A 12285-nucleotide genomic window follows, 5' to 3' on the forward strand; every position below is an offset into this window, starting at 1 on the left:
GTGCTCTGTTTGGGAAAGCCAGTAGGTACATAAATTCCTACAGCTGTATCGGATGCAAATATGAGTGGAGAACCCCAAGTCAGGTCCTTCTTCATAATCACTTACTCCTCTTCTGTCACATCTCAATTTTCACAGAGAAATGAAACCATATAAGTGAAAACAACAGAACAGGATTTAGTCCTCATTGTAATCTGGTAGGCAGAGAGTCTTCTGTCACCAAACATAGTCTGTTCTTAGTATGAGGCCAGTTAGATTTTGAGAGAATAGTAGTTGTTGTTTATTCAAACTTACTTGGTACTTCATCCATGCAAAGGACTGCAGTTGGTGCTATTGGCTGGGTAACATCATAAACTGATGATGCTCATGTTAGAGACATGAGGCATGAACAACAAACAACATAAAATAATAGTAAATAATAATGTGACAAAATAAGATAACAAAAATATAATAAAAATAACAAATGACTTAGACCACAAGAAAAAAATTAATGACCTAGGAGAGTTACAGCTAAAAAATAAGAATCAGAAGCAACATATATCTTGGAGATGGTTGGAACTTTCCCTGGAGAAGGTAGTGTTTGAACTGGGTTTTGATGGGTACAGGTTTAGAAGAGATATAAAGAAAAAGTTGATTCAAGTCAGTAGGTTTTCATCTGTGAAACTCCATTTGACTTGATATGCCTGAATTATGGATTTCAAGTCCTACACAGCATGTCCTTGCTTATGAAGTGTGGCAAGACTTTGTTTCTCTAAAAGGAGCAATTTCACTTGTGTGAGTGACACAGTATACAGAATTGTCCCCTTTATTTTAATTGCTGAGTACTTTGTGCTCTATTGCAAGCTTACTCATGCTCATGCTCAGTCACTCAGTCGTGCTGACTCTTTAAAACCCTTTGAACTGTAGCCTGCCAGGCTTCTCTGTGCATGGGATTCTCCAGGCAACACTACTGGAGTGAGTTGCCGTTGCCTCCTCTTGGGGATCTTCCCAACCCAGGGATCAAACCCACCTCTCCTGCATCTGCCAGCAGATTCTTTACCACTAAACCACCTGGGAAGCATTGCAAGCTTACTAAGAGCTTAAGTGAAATAGCATCTGCAAGTAAATGAGTTCAACAGAGAAATGCTCTCTCTGATCAGTCATGTTCAATCATTCTGTTCTCATTCATTCATCCATTTATTTACTTTCCATTCACTCAGTTAATATACATTGAGCACTAATTATGTGCCAGCACCGTTCTAGTTTCTGGTATCAAGCATTGAAAAAAAAAAAAAAAGCTAAAACCTCCCTACTGTTATATAATGTAAATCATGTGGGAGTGAAGCAGATGACAAAGTAAATAAATGGTAACATGGTAGGTGACATAAATACAGAAAGGAACAGAAGTCAGAGAGGTGACAGGGGACAAGATGGGATGAGGGGATTTCATCTTCCAAGGAGGAAGTTCTGTTGGGTTAGAGACCTGTGTGAAATGCAAGAGTGAGTCATGCAGATATCTCAGAGAAAGTGCGTTCGATTGTAGGGAGCAGAGTGCAAATGTGGGAGTCCGAGAGGGAGCCAGCATGATGTGTTCAAGGAACATAGAGGCCACTGTGGCCTTGACACTCGGTATGTCATCACCATGATTAATGTCCTTACTCTGCACTGGTGGTAAGATCATAGTTATCTGAGGACTGTGACAACCAAGGGACCTGCCAGGCTTCAAACTACAAGTATATTCTCCTATCTCCACATGAATTTACTGAAAGTTAATGCCTTTAAGTTTGCCATTTAATGCAGTTCCCTGGCGGTTCAGTGGTTAGGACTCTGCATCAATTGCAGGGGGCCTGTGTTCGATCTCTGGTTGGGGAACTAAGATCGTTCAAGCCTTGTGGTATAGCCAAAAAATTTTTTTCTAACTGCCAGAGTTTTTTAAACTCTAGAATTTTTTAATCCTAGAATCATGTCCAAATTGTCCAAGTTACTCTCTCATATCTCCCATGAGCAGTTTTAGAGTTTGATGATGGATGAGTAGGAGAAAGAGATTGGTGTTGCACAACCATTTTTTAATTGCTGTATTCATTGATGGATGTGTTGGAATCACAAGTAACATTGAAATTTCAAAGTATTTTGGCTTTCTCCATTTCTGCAGTTCAAAATAAATATAGCTTTAGTTAATTCATTTCAGAGAGACTTACTGAGATGTAGGCAAAAATGCCCCATCACAGATGCTGAAAATTAAGGTTAAAACTATTTGAAAATAGTACTGTTTTATTTTTCTATTATGCAGAATAATATAGGCATTTAGTAATATCTTTAATCTTTCAGGTAAGGCTATGCTTAGATTTTTCATGGTGATAAAATGTATGCTGATTTATATTAGAATCAGAAATCTTGCATAACAGTGTTACTAAAATACTTCTTCAGTAATTATAATTCAGAAAGCTAGGAAGGAACCCAAATAGATCCATACCTACCCTAATTATTGAACACGGAAGTTTACCTTGAGGTTCTGACAAAGGGGAAAAATTCAAACTATGAATTAGAATAAATATTACAGACTATTTTTAGCATTTACTTTTAAAATTAAGATGGGAAGTGGTTAACAATATGGCATCCACATTAGATAATCAATTTCCTGCCTTTTCTGATTTTATTCACCAAGAAAAAGGAATCTAAAATATTTTAAAGTATTGAGTTATAATCCTGTATTTGATATTAAAGAGAAGAATGTGATTTTTCAGATGAAAGGGCAGTTTTAATTAGCATTCATATCTAGATGTTTTAATGCCAACCTGAATTAGATGCCAGGGTGGCATACTACAGAGAAGGAAAGCTGGCTTTTGTTGTTGTTTAGTCACTAAGTTGTGTCCAACTCTCTTCAAACCCATGGACTGTACCCCGCCAGGCTCCACTGTCCTTGGGATTTCCCAGACAAGAATACTGGAGTGGGTTTTCATTTCCTTCTCCAGGGGATCTTCCCAACCCAGAAATTAAACTGAGTCTCCTCCTTGGCAGGTGGGTTTTTTACCACTGAGCCACCAGGGAAGCCGTAATGCAAGATTAGGAGGAATAGAATTCAGGGTGAGTTATTAAAATCTTTTCATAGTGTTTGGCCCACCTTTGTTTTTATTAAATTCTCTTTCCCAGAGCAGTCCTTTGTGTGCATTACAATTCTACTGATGAACTTGCCTGCCTACACTCCTCAGTCATTCACTTGTGTTAAATACCTCCATTGTTATTGAATATTGAAAGAAGGAGATTGTCTTTTATTAAGATCAGGCTTTTTTTTTGCCTTTTAAACTGTGTCTGTGATATTAAAAGCTAGTTTGATAAATGGAAATTTTCCCAAGTTCCCATTTCGTTTTCATCTCTTACACCTTCTATCAAACAACATACATAGTTTTATTAGTACCTATAGTTTTATAAGGGCTTCCCTGGGGGCTCAGTGGTAAAGAATCCACCTGCCAGTGCAGGAGATGTAGGTTCCATCCCTGGGTCAGGAAGATCCTCTGGAAAAGGAAATGGCAACCCACTCAAGTTTTCTTGCTTGAGAAATTCCATGGACAGGGGAGCCTGGCGGGCTACAGGCCATGGGATTGCAAAGAGACGGACCATGGCTGAGCGACTAACACTTTACTCCCCTATTGCTATGTTGCCCCTCCCCGCTTCCCTCTCCCCACTGGTAACCAATAGTTTGTTTTCTCTGTCTGTGAGTCTGCTTTAAAGCTCTCTTTTGTACCATGCAGTTGATTGCTGCAGCCCTTCCAAAAGCATGCCAGAGGGTTTCTAAATTTCCCACTTCATTTTGTTTTGCTTCTTTCTCCCCATCACTGCTTAATAGCCAACTGTTTTCCTTTAATCATTATATTGACGTCAGCATATTGCAAAAATTATAAAACCCAAGCCTGAGCCTTACCACCTCCAAAAACAGATTCCACATCCCTCCTACGATGTTTGTTTCTGCTTCCTTCCCCAGTGGCAACAAGTAGGTGGACATTTCCGGAGGCTCCCTGAAAGGTTAGGTCAAGAAAATTTCTGGTGAGGGCAGGGACTCTGGAATCACAGCGTTTCCCTCTGAGGACTCGTTCCAGGGGATTTTTGTCCATGTCCTCTTTTAATCTAGGGCTTCCCTGGGGGATTAGAGGGTAAAGCATCCGCCTGCAATGCTGGAGACCCAGATTCAATCCCTGAGTCAGGAAGATCCCCTGGAGAAGAAAATGGCAACCCACTCCAGTACTCTTGCCTGGAAAATCCCATAGATGACAGAGGACCCTGGGAGGCTGCAGTCCGTGGGGTCACAAAAAGTCAGACACGACTGAGCAACTTCACTTTCCTTTCCTTTCTTTTAATCTATTCATGACAGATTTTCAGTGGTGTAGGAATTCTGGGATGATCCTTCAGGAAGACGGGTCATTTGAGCCCAGGCCTCACATCTGACCCACCTGTGATGTCTGAGCACCAAAGCCTTGGAGATCTGTACACGTAAATTACCTTTAATCTTCAAGCTTGGTTGTGAAGATGAATCTCTTCCAGGAAACAAGGCCCATCGTTAGCTAATATATTTGGCGTTCAGTCACCAGTGGGGGATGTGAACAGCTGCATCAGAAGGGGCTGGCTCGCTGTGTCCGGGCTTCACCAGCACCTGAGCAGCAGCACCATAGCCGCCTGGTTTTGAATCCCACGCAGGTATGAGGAGGAAACAGCCTATGGCAAGGCCTGTTCTCATTATTGAAAAGCATGATGATAATGAGCCCGCTGGCTGCCATTTATGTATTCCAGTGTTGGACTGCTTTTTCTTTTATACATTCTGGAAACCCATTTTAACATATATAAAGCTTTAGGAGCTAAAAAAAACTATATATATGAAGTTTCTAACTGAAAAGGAGTATATTTCCAAGATGCATTTCTTAGTTGCTTATTTAGAAACTGAGACATAGTTTCACATTGGCTAGTATGCAGAGGGTGGTTGAATTCTCAGTCATCCATCTTCCAGCAGAAATGTACAAAACCCATCATGTGACCATAAAATAAAACCCAAAATATGACTCAGCATTTTTCAGAAAAATGAAATCCAGGAATTAAAAACAACTAAAGAGAAATGTGTATTACTAATTTGGTTAATGAAACAGTTATTTAAAATTAAACAGTGTAGTGATTCTTAATTCATAGAAACAATTTTTAAAATTCTTTTCTAAGGGAACTATCAATTAACAATTTTAAAAATCACTTTTGTTTGACTTTAAAGAACTCTTTCTTAGCAACACTTTATTCTGTCATCACCATGGCATCAAAGGACAAATTGACAAATAGGCTCAGGGTAAGGAATGCAGACTCTTATAAAAAGTGGAGCACTCAAGGTAACCTGGCATAGGTGATCAGAGTCCTAACAGAGAAGATGATGAAGCTGCAACAAAAAGCATCAAACACAGGAGTAGATTTACTCTGGGGATTTCTGTATGTAGGTTAAATTCTAGGCATGGGAGGGAAAAAGTAAGTGATTGCTATAAGCAAATGTAGTTTTGAAATTGTATCCACTTATTTTTTGTCCAAAACTGCGTTGGAAATTTTAGTAATGAGAATAGTGGAAATACTTGAATTTTTAATCTCCAGAAAGATGGCTAACTAGAACAGAAGAAACTGGTAACTCATGATGCCAGGATCCTGTACATTCCCAATAAGAAGTCCTAAAATTATGCGCTTATAGTTAGGAATCTAAAATATGCTAGTATAAAAAAAATAAAATAAAATAAAATATGCTAGTATAAAGCACTTATTTTGTATAAGGATAGTAGCAGCAATGAGTGATAGTAGCAGTGAGTAGTGATATTTAAAATTGTCATTAGATATGGCTGCAGTTTAGATTATTTTTCTTTAACAGTTATAATTTGATTATGGCCAATGCAACTTTTCCCATTTGTTAATATTTAGTAAAATCATTAATGAATTATACCAAAAAAAAAGTGAAAATATAAAATTGTGTACCAATCTTTAGAAGGGAAAAAATAAAATGCTATAATAATAGGGCTCTGGGAGAAAGACAAAGTATATCTTACTTATGCTATAAATATACATCTTACTTACTCTGGCAAACTTAAAGGAGCAGAACATTGGTCAAGGGGTACAAAGTTTCAGCTATACAAGATGACTAATTCTGGAGATCTGACATAACAATGTGAATATACTTAATATTGTATTATATTCTTGACATTTGCTAGGATCTTAAGTGCTTTTACCACCAAAAGAGGAAAGAAAAAAACAACAACAAAGATTATGGTAACAATGTGAGGTGACAATGCATTAATTAGCTTAATTGTGAAGAATATCTTACAATGTATGTGTATATCAAATCACCAAGTTGCATACTTTAAATTTATATGAGATTTGTTAATTATACTTCTGTTGAAAGCTAGGGGAGAAAAAAGAAAAGTAAACCCAGATCTTCAAATTATACTAAGTTTAAAGTAGGCAAGTAAAACTCTACAGTTTATGCTAATTTAAGCAACCAGATAAGTAAATTTATTCTCTTAGAATTATATCAAATATCTCAAACATGATAGAAGTTTTATTCTTTAACCTTTTTCCATTATCTCTTACTAAAGTTCTTTCCCCGAAGAGGTGACTAGATTTGGATATATGTTTTTTTTTCCTGAATTTTTCTTTGCAGTTGATAGAAATCTTAATAAATTAGTACATTAAATTATTCTATTGAAAAATGTTCATCACTTTCATTAGATTACTGTGAAAGAAGAATAAAACAGTAATTATGAGTCACTTCTTATTGTAGTGGTTTCTAGCTCAGACTGCCAGTAATCATGTGTTGTTGGCTAGGCAAGCTTTAATGTCAATACTTATAAAGTCAGAGCTTATACCTTATTACCTTCTATCATTAAAATTGGAAAATTCTAGGTACATTAAACATATCTTGAGAAAATAATCTAAATACATAATTATAAGTGATATTTCATCAGATTTTGCCAAACCCAATTTTTCTATTTAACTAGTAAAATTTAAGTATTTAAATTTCTGAAACTGAGCTATTTGAAAGTGACAAGTGTAGAATCAACTTTAAATTACAGTGTTAAACAGGGCATGATTCTGCAGATTTTATTTGAAAGAAACTGAAGCTATTTTTTTCCCTGAACCTGCAAAATTATATAAAAAACAAAGTTCCAGTCATTCTCTAAGATGTATTCCTGAGGATGTCATGGCTAGTGGTTTTATGAGTGCTCTAATAACTGTCATAAGCCAAATTTTCCATCCTCCAGAGGAGGGAAGAAGTATGGGTGTCTCACCAATATAGATGTTTCATTGGCCAGCACTTTCAGAATTGCCTCTTTTTCTGTGTGACCTGAAGCAGGAGAGCAGGTGATGTGAAGGCAGCTGATGGGAGGAAGCAGCAGTTTCTGCCTCTATGATGTTAATTTCAAGTGGGCACTAGGCCATCTAATCCTCTGGAGGAATACTGAGACGTGAGATTTCAATCCTTTTAAGCAGGAAGAATGTAATGTAACACCTGTTACAGGTTTTAAAGCATGGATAGTGTTTACCAGGTGACAGAATGGAGGAGGACATTTCCCTGTAAAGGAATGGTATGAAAATATAATGCTGAGGGGTGTGAAAGCATAGGAAGGGGCTGAAGGTCACAGTAAAGAGTTTGCTATTTCTGGACAGTGAAATGAGGAAGAAGCCATCCTGGGAGAGAAAAGGAGCAGGAAAGATAGGAATTGGAGCGTGGAATGCCCTGCCTACTGAGTTAAGAGCTGGGGACTCCCTCCCAGAGACTCTGAGAAGCCAGTGAAGGACTTTTAGCAAAAGAACAACATGGTTAGATACTTGAAAATTATTTTTTAAATGAAGAGCAGTACCGTGGTCTGCAGTGGGACAAGGAGGGAGGCAGGGAGACAGCCAGGATTTTACAGGACTTCTGCCACATGATGAGGTCCAAAACTAAGGCCTGGGCACAGAGTTAGAAGGGAAAAGACGTGAGAAGTATGGAACGGCAGTACACAGAACTGGGTAACGGGTGAGGAGTAGAGAACAGGGGAGAGAGATGCTGACTATTCCAGTGTAGACTTTAAAAAATGCTCAACATGGGAGTTGCAAATTAAGTTTTATCTGGGGCAAAATGAGGACTGCAGCCTGGAAGACTACCTCAGATAGCTCTGAGAAACTGCTCTACGGAAGCTGCCGGGGAGGCCAGTATATATAAGGTTTTGGTTAAGGGGGAATACATGCAACCAAGCACATATTTTTCCAGAAGGTTCTGCTAGTCATGAAGAACAGCCATCACCATGAAGGATTTCAGTGCTTTTCTAGATATAAGGAGATACACGAATTGGGCTCATAAAATCAGCTCCTGAAAACGTCTATCTGAAGACCCGTCCTGCCAGTTTTTCCTCCCAAGCAGAGTGTCTCATTTCTGCTTTCCCCCTGAACTCCTTTCAAGGGATGTTGAAAGTCAGCAGCTGCATTGCTGCTGCTGCTGCTAAGTCACATTAGCACATGATTTAATCCTTTTAGAGGTAGATGGCAAGTGCCCATGGAAAGTGCCAATTTGCAGTTAACATCAGCGTGGAATGACTGAGGGAAGGGAGGCTGCTGTGGTGGGGGTGGGGAAGATATGCATTTGAAATGAGGGGATTGTGGAGACAGATGTTGCGTTAAACTATAACATGTTGAGTTTTAGATGTTCATGGTGTACCTGTGTGTGTGTGCGCGCTCCATCATGTCTGAACTGTTTGTGACTCCATGGACTGTAGTCCGCCAGGCTCTATTCTATCCATGGGATTTTCCAGGCAAGAATACTGGAATGGGTTGCCATTTCCTCCTCCAGGGGATCTTCCCAGCTCAGGGATTAAACCCGTGTCTCTTGAGTCTCCTGCATTGGCAGGCAGATTCTTTACAACTGTGCTACCTGGGAAGCTGTACCTATATAGGGATGTCCTTTGATGGATTCATACTCAGCAAGGACTAAAGTTGTATGTGAGTACAAGGGGGTATAATAACAGTAAATAATCAAGTATATCTCAAAGGGTAATGGAAAAACAGTACTAAGAGTTTTCTGGGAACATGCTTTAGGTGTTAGGAGCAGAGAAGAGGTATTCCAGGAACAGACACAGAAGTGTAATAACAGAAGACTCAGCTGGCAACTGTGGAAGGTGAGAAAAGATCACCAAGGAGTGTGTTAAAAGTATTAAGATTCCTTGATTCTCTACCACCAGTCCCCTGTACACCCAAGAGCCTCAGAATAAAGCACTGTAGGATCTACAAGAAAGGAATGAAAAATATTCAAGCAAAGTTCTGCTTAGTATCTTGCATAAACAGGTCAAAAAGAAAACAATTATCCTGTCAAAGGATGGGGGCAACAGATGAAAATCATATACTGCTACTGCTACTGCTAAGTCACTTCAGTCGTGTCCAACTCTGTGCGACCCCATAGACGGCAGCCCACCGGGCTCCCCCGTCCCTGGGATTCTCCAGGCAAGAACACTGGAGTGGGTTGCCATTTCCTTCTCCAATGCATGAAAGTGAAAAGTGAAAGTGAAGGCGCTCAGTCGTGTCCGACTCTTGGCGACCCCATGGACTGCAGCCCACCAGGCTCCTCGGTCCATGGGATTTTCCAGGCAAGAGTACTGGAGTGGGGTACCATTGCCTTCTCCAAAATCATATACTGCACACCCGTTAAGCGTTGGTGTCATCAAAAAACCTGCAAGAACTGAGGACAAAAGTCCAGTAGCCAAAACAGATGGACTAGAGAGGGAGTGTTGAGGACCTTTGGGTAGCCTTTGGGTAGCCAGGATTAGGGTCCTCACCTATTCGGTTAAATTCCAAAAATAAAACCAAAACAAAAGTGAAATCAACTGGAGAAAGGGTCCCAGGCTGGATCATTTTAAATGCAGAGAAGCAGGTTCAAGCCTGGTGGCTGTGGTCATGAAGGTCCTACCTTACCCACAGATGCTTCATATTCATGTACATTTTCAGCCTAGCAAACACCGCCTACTATGGCCAAGTGCTCAGTTACTCGTCCCCCAAAGGTCCATAATTGCTTCTCTGCTCACCACAGCAACGAACCATGTCAGAGTAGAACATGCCTTAATGTGCTTGATGAGATGGGAATGAGGGCTATGGAATGTGTATGCCTGGCGGTTGATTTTGAAGCCTAGGTTTAAAGATAGACATTGAGAACTTTCTGAGAATGTACTGAAAGTTGCAATAGAAAAGTCCTATTATCTTTAATGGGAATTTCATGGCTAATTCTCTGTGCAGTGCTGAAAATGTGCCCTTTAAACACGATTGCTTTTTTGCCTTAAGATATATGGAGTGAGCCAGAGTATTCAATTTGGCTCTGCTTCTGCTGCCAGGATCTCTTTCCAGCTGTTGCCCGCTGCTTCTCCATTCTGTTCAGTGGTTTTCTATGGTGCCACCCTCCGCCTGCCATCTCTCTGCTTTCCTTTCAAATATTCATTAACCCCTTGTCTTTCAGCTCTCAGACTGTGAACCATAGGAGTTGGTACAGAAGATTTCATGAGCACTGCCTATTTGACAAGAGTCGAATAATAATGTTGAATGGGCTTCCCAGGTGGAGCTAGTGGTAAAGAAACTGCCTGCCAATGCAGTAGACGTAAGAGATGCAGATTGGGTTCCTGGGTGGGAAGGATCCCCTGGAGGAGGGCATGGCGACCCACTCCAGTATTCTTGCCTGGAGTATCCCATGAGCAGGGAAGTCTGGCAGGCTCCAGTCCGTGGGATCACCTGTGAGTCATATACAGCTGAGCATATGCACACACATATGTCTGTAAGTATATTATTTAATCTTTAAAACAAATAGCTGTTTGCCTGTTTTTCACATTTAAAAATATTTACTTTTTTCATAAAGAAAAGTGCCTCCTCTGTTATAAGGGGAAAAGGACAGAGGTGTTGGGTTTTTGAATCCCTGCTGACTGGTGGCAATTTTCTTAAGCTTTTCATTTGTCACAAACACAGTGCTCAGGGTGACCAAGGTGGGAAGGATCAATAGATCTGCAGTGGGCTTTGCATATTAATTTTGCAGGCACTCTGCATGTGTTGAACCAAACTAGTCACTTCAGGATTGATTGCTGTGTAACATAATGCCTTAACCCTCTGATGTATAGTTCTTCCTCGGTGTGAAGTATAATAAAAAGAAGCAGGGAAAATAACACCCTGAAACATTAAACAATTAGTTTCTTCAATCGGGTGCTTCCTTCTGGTTGTCGATAGACTTTTCACAGTGGTGCCCTGTGCTCAGTAGTTAAAAGTAATTAGAAGCCAGAATAAATGAGATTCCTGCAGGAATGAACATGCCTTACACAGAACAGTACATTTCATATAGAAAAATACAAATCTGTAGTAGAGAAGGAACGCGATCTTCTTTCAGTTTATTTTTACTACTTGATTGATTTACAGGCAATATAATTGTTCAGCAATCTGTGAAGCTAGTTCCTTCTTAATCATGAACACATTTCAGTACGAGGAGGTCCACATTCATGGTGAAGTGGTTTGGGCTGGCCGCGTTAGTATCTGCCTGAATGATGCACTGAGCATATAAATGCTGAGACCAAGATTGGGACTGTTGAATTATGCATCTGGGGAGCTGAGAGTCTCTAAATGCAATGATCTTTGTGATGTGATTTTTGTATAATGGACGCAGTCCTCGATTTTGAATCAGAAACTGGTTTTGAATCCTGTTGCTTGCTGTGTGACCATGATTATATCACCTGGTCTCTTAGAGACTTAGTGGTGTAATGGAAATAATAATTTCTTTTTGAAAAAGATGACATGAGAATTAAGTGAGCGATATATGTGAAAGCATCTAGGGAAGGACCTGGCAATAGTGTACACTCAATTGTTTCTGTCTTAATCTCTGTTTCTAATAATGAATCCATCTTCTCACTTCAGAGATAGAAATATGAAATGCAATTGACTAGATAATTTTGTTGTTATTGTTCAGTTGCTAAGTCATGTCTGACTCTTTGCCACCTCATGGGCTACAGCACACCAGGCTTCTCTGTCCTCCACTATCTTCTGGAGTTTACTCAAATTCATGTCCATTGAGGAGAAGGCAATGGCACCCCACTTCAGTACTCTTGCCTGGATGGAGGAGCTTGGTAGGCTGCAGTCCATGGGGTCGCTCAGAGTCAGACATGACTGAGCGACTTCACTTTCACTTTTCACTTTTATGCATTGGAGAAGGAAATGGCAACCCACTCCAGTGTTCTTGCCTGAAGAATCCCAGGGACAGGGGAGCCTGGTGGGCTGCCGTCTGTGGGGTCACACAGAGTCGGACAC

At 40.0% G+C, this 12285-nt stretch overlaps 1 protein-coding gene across 1 annotated transcript in view; it reads left to right on the forward strand.

Moving 5' to 3' along the window:
• Positions 1-12285, forward strand: part of PREX2 (phosphatidylinositol-3,4,5-trisphosphate dependent Rac exchange factor 2) — a 294556-nt gene that overhangs the window by 254992 nt on the left and 27279 nt on the right. The window lies entirely within an intron of this gene.

Source organism: Capricornis sumatraensis, chromosome 11 (assembly GCF_032405125.1).
Source record: "Capricornis sumatraensis isolate serow.1 chromosome 11, serow.2, whole genome shotgun sequence".
NCBI lineage: Eukaryota > Metazoa > Chordata > Mammalia > Artiodactyla > Bovidae > Capricornis > Capricornis sumatraensis.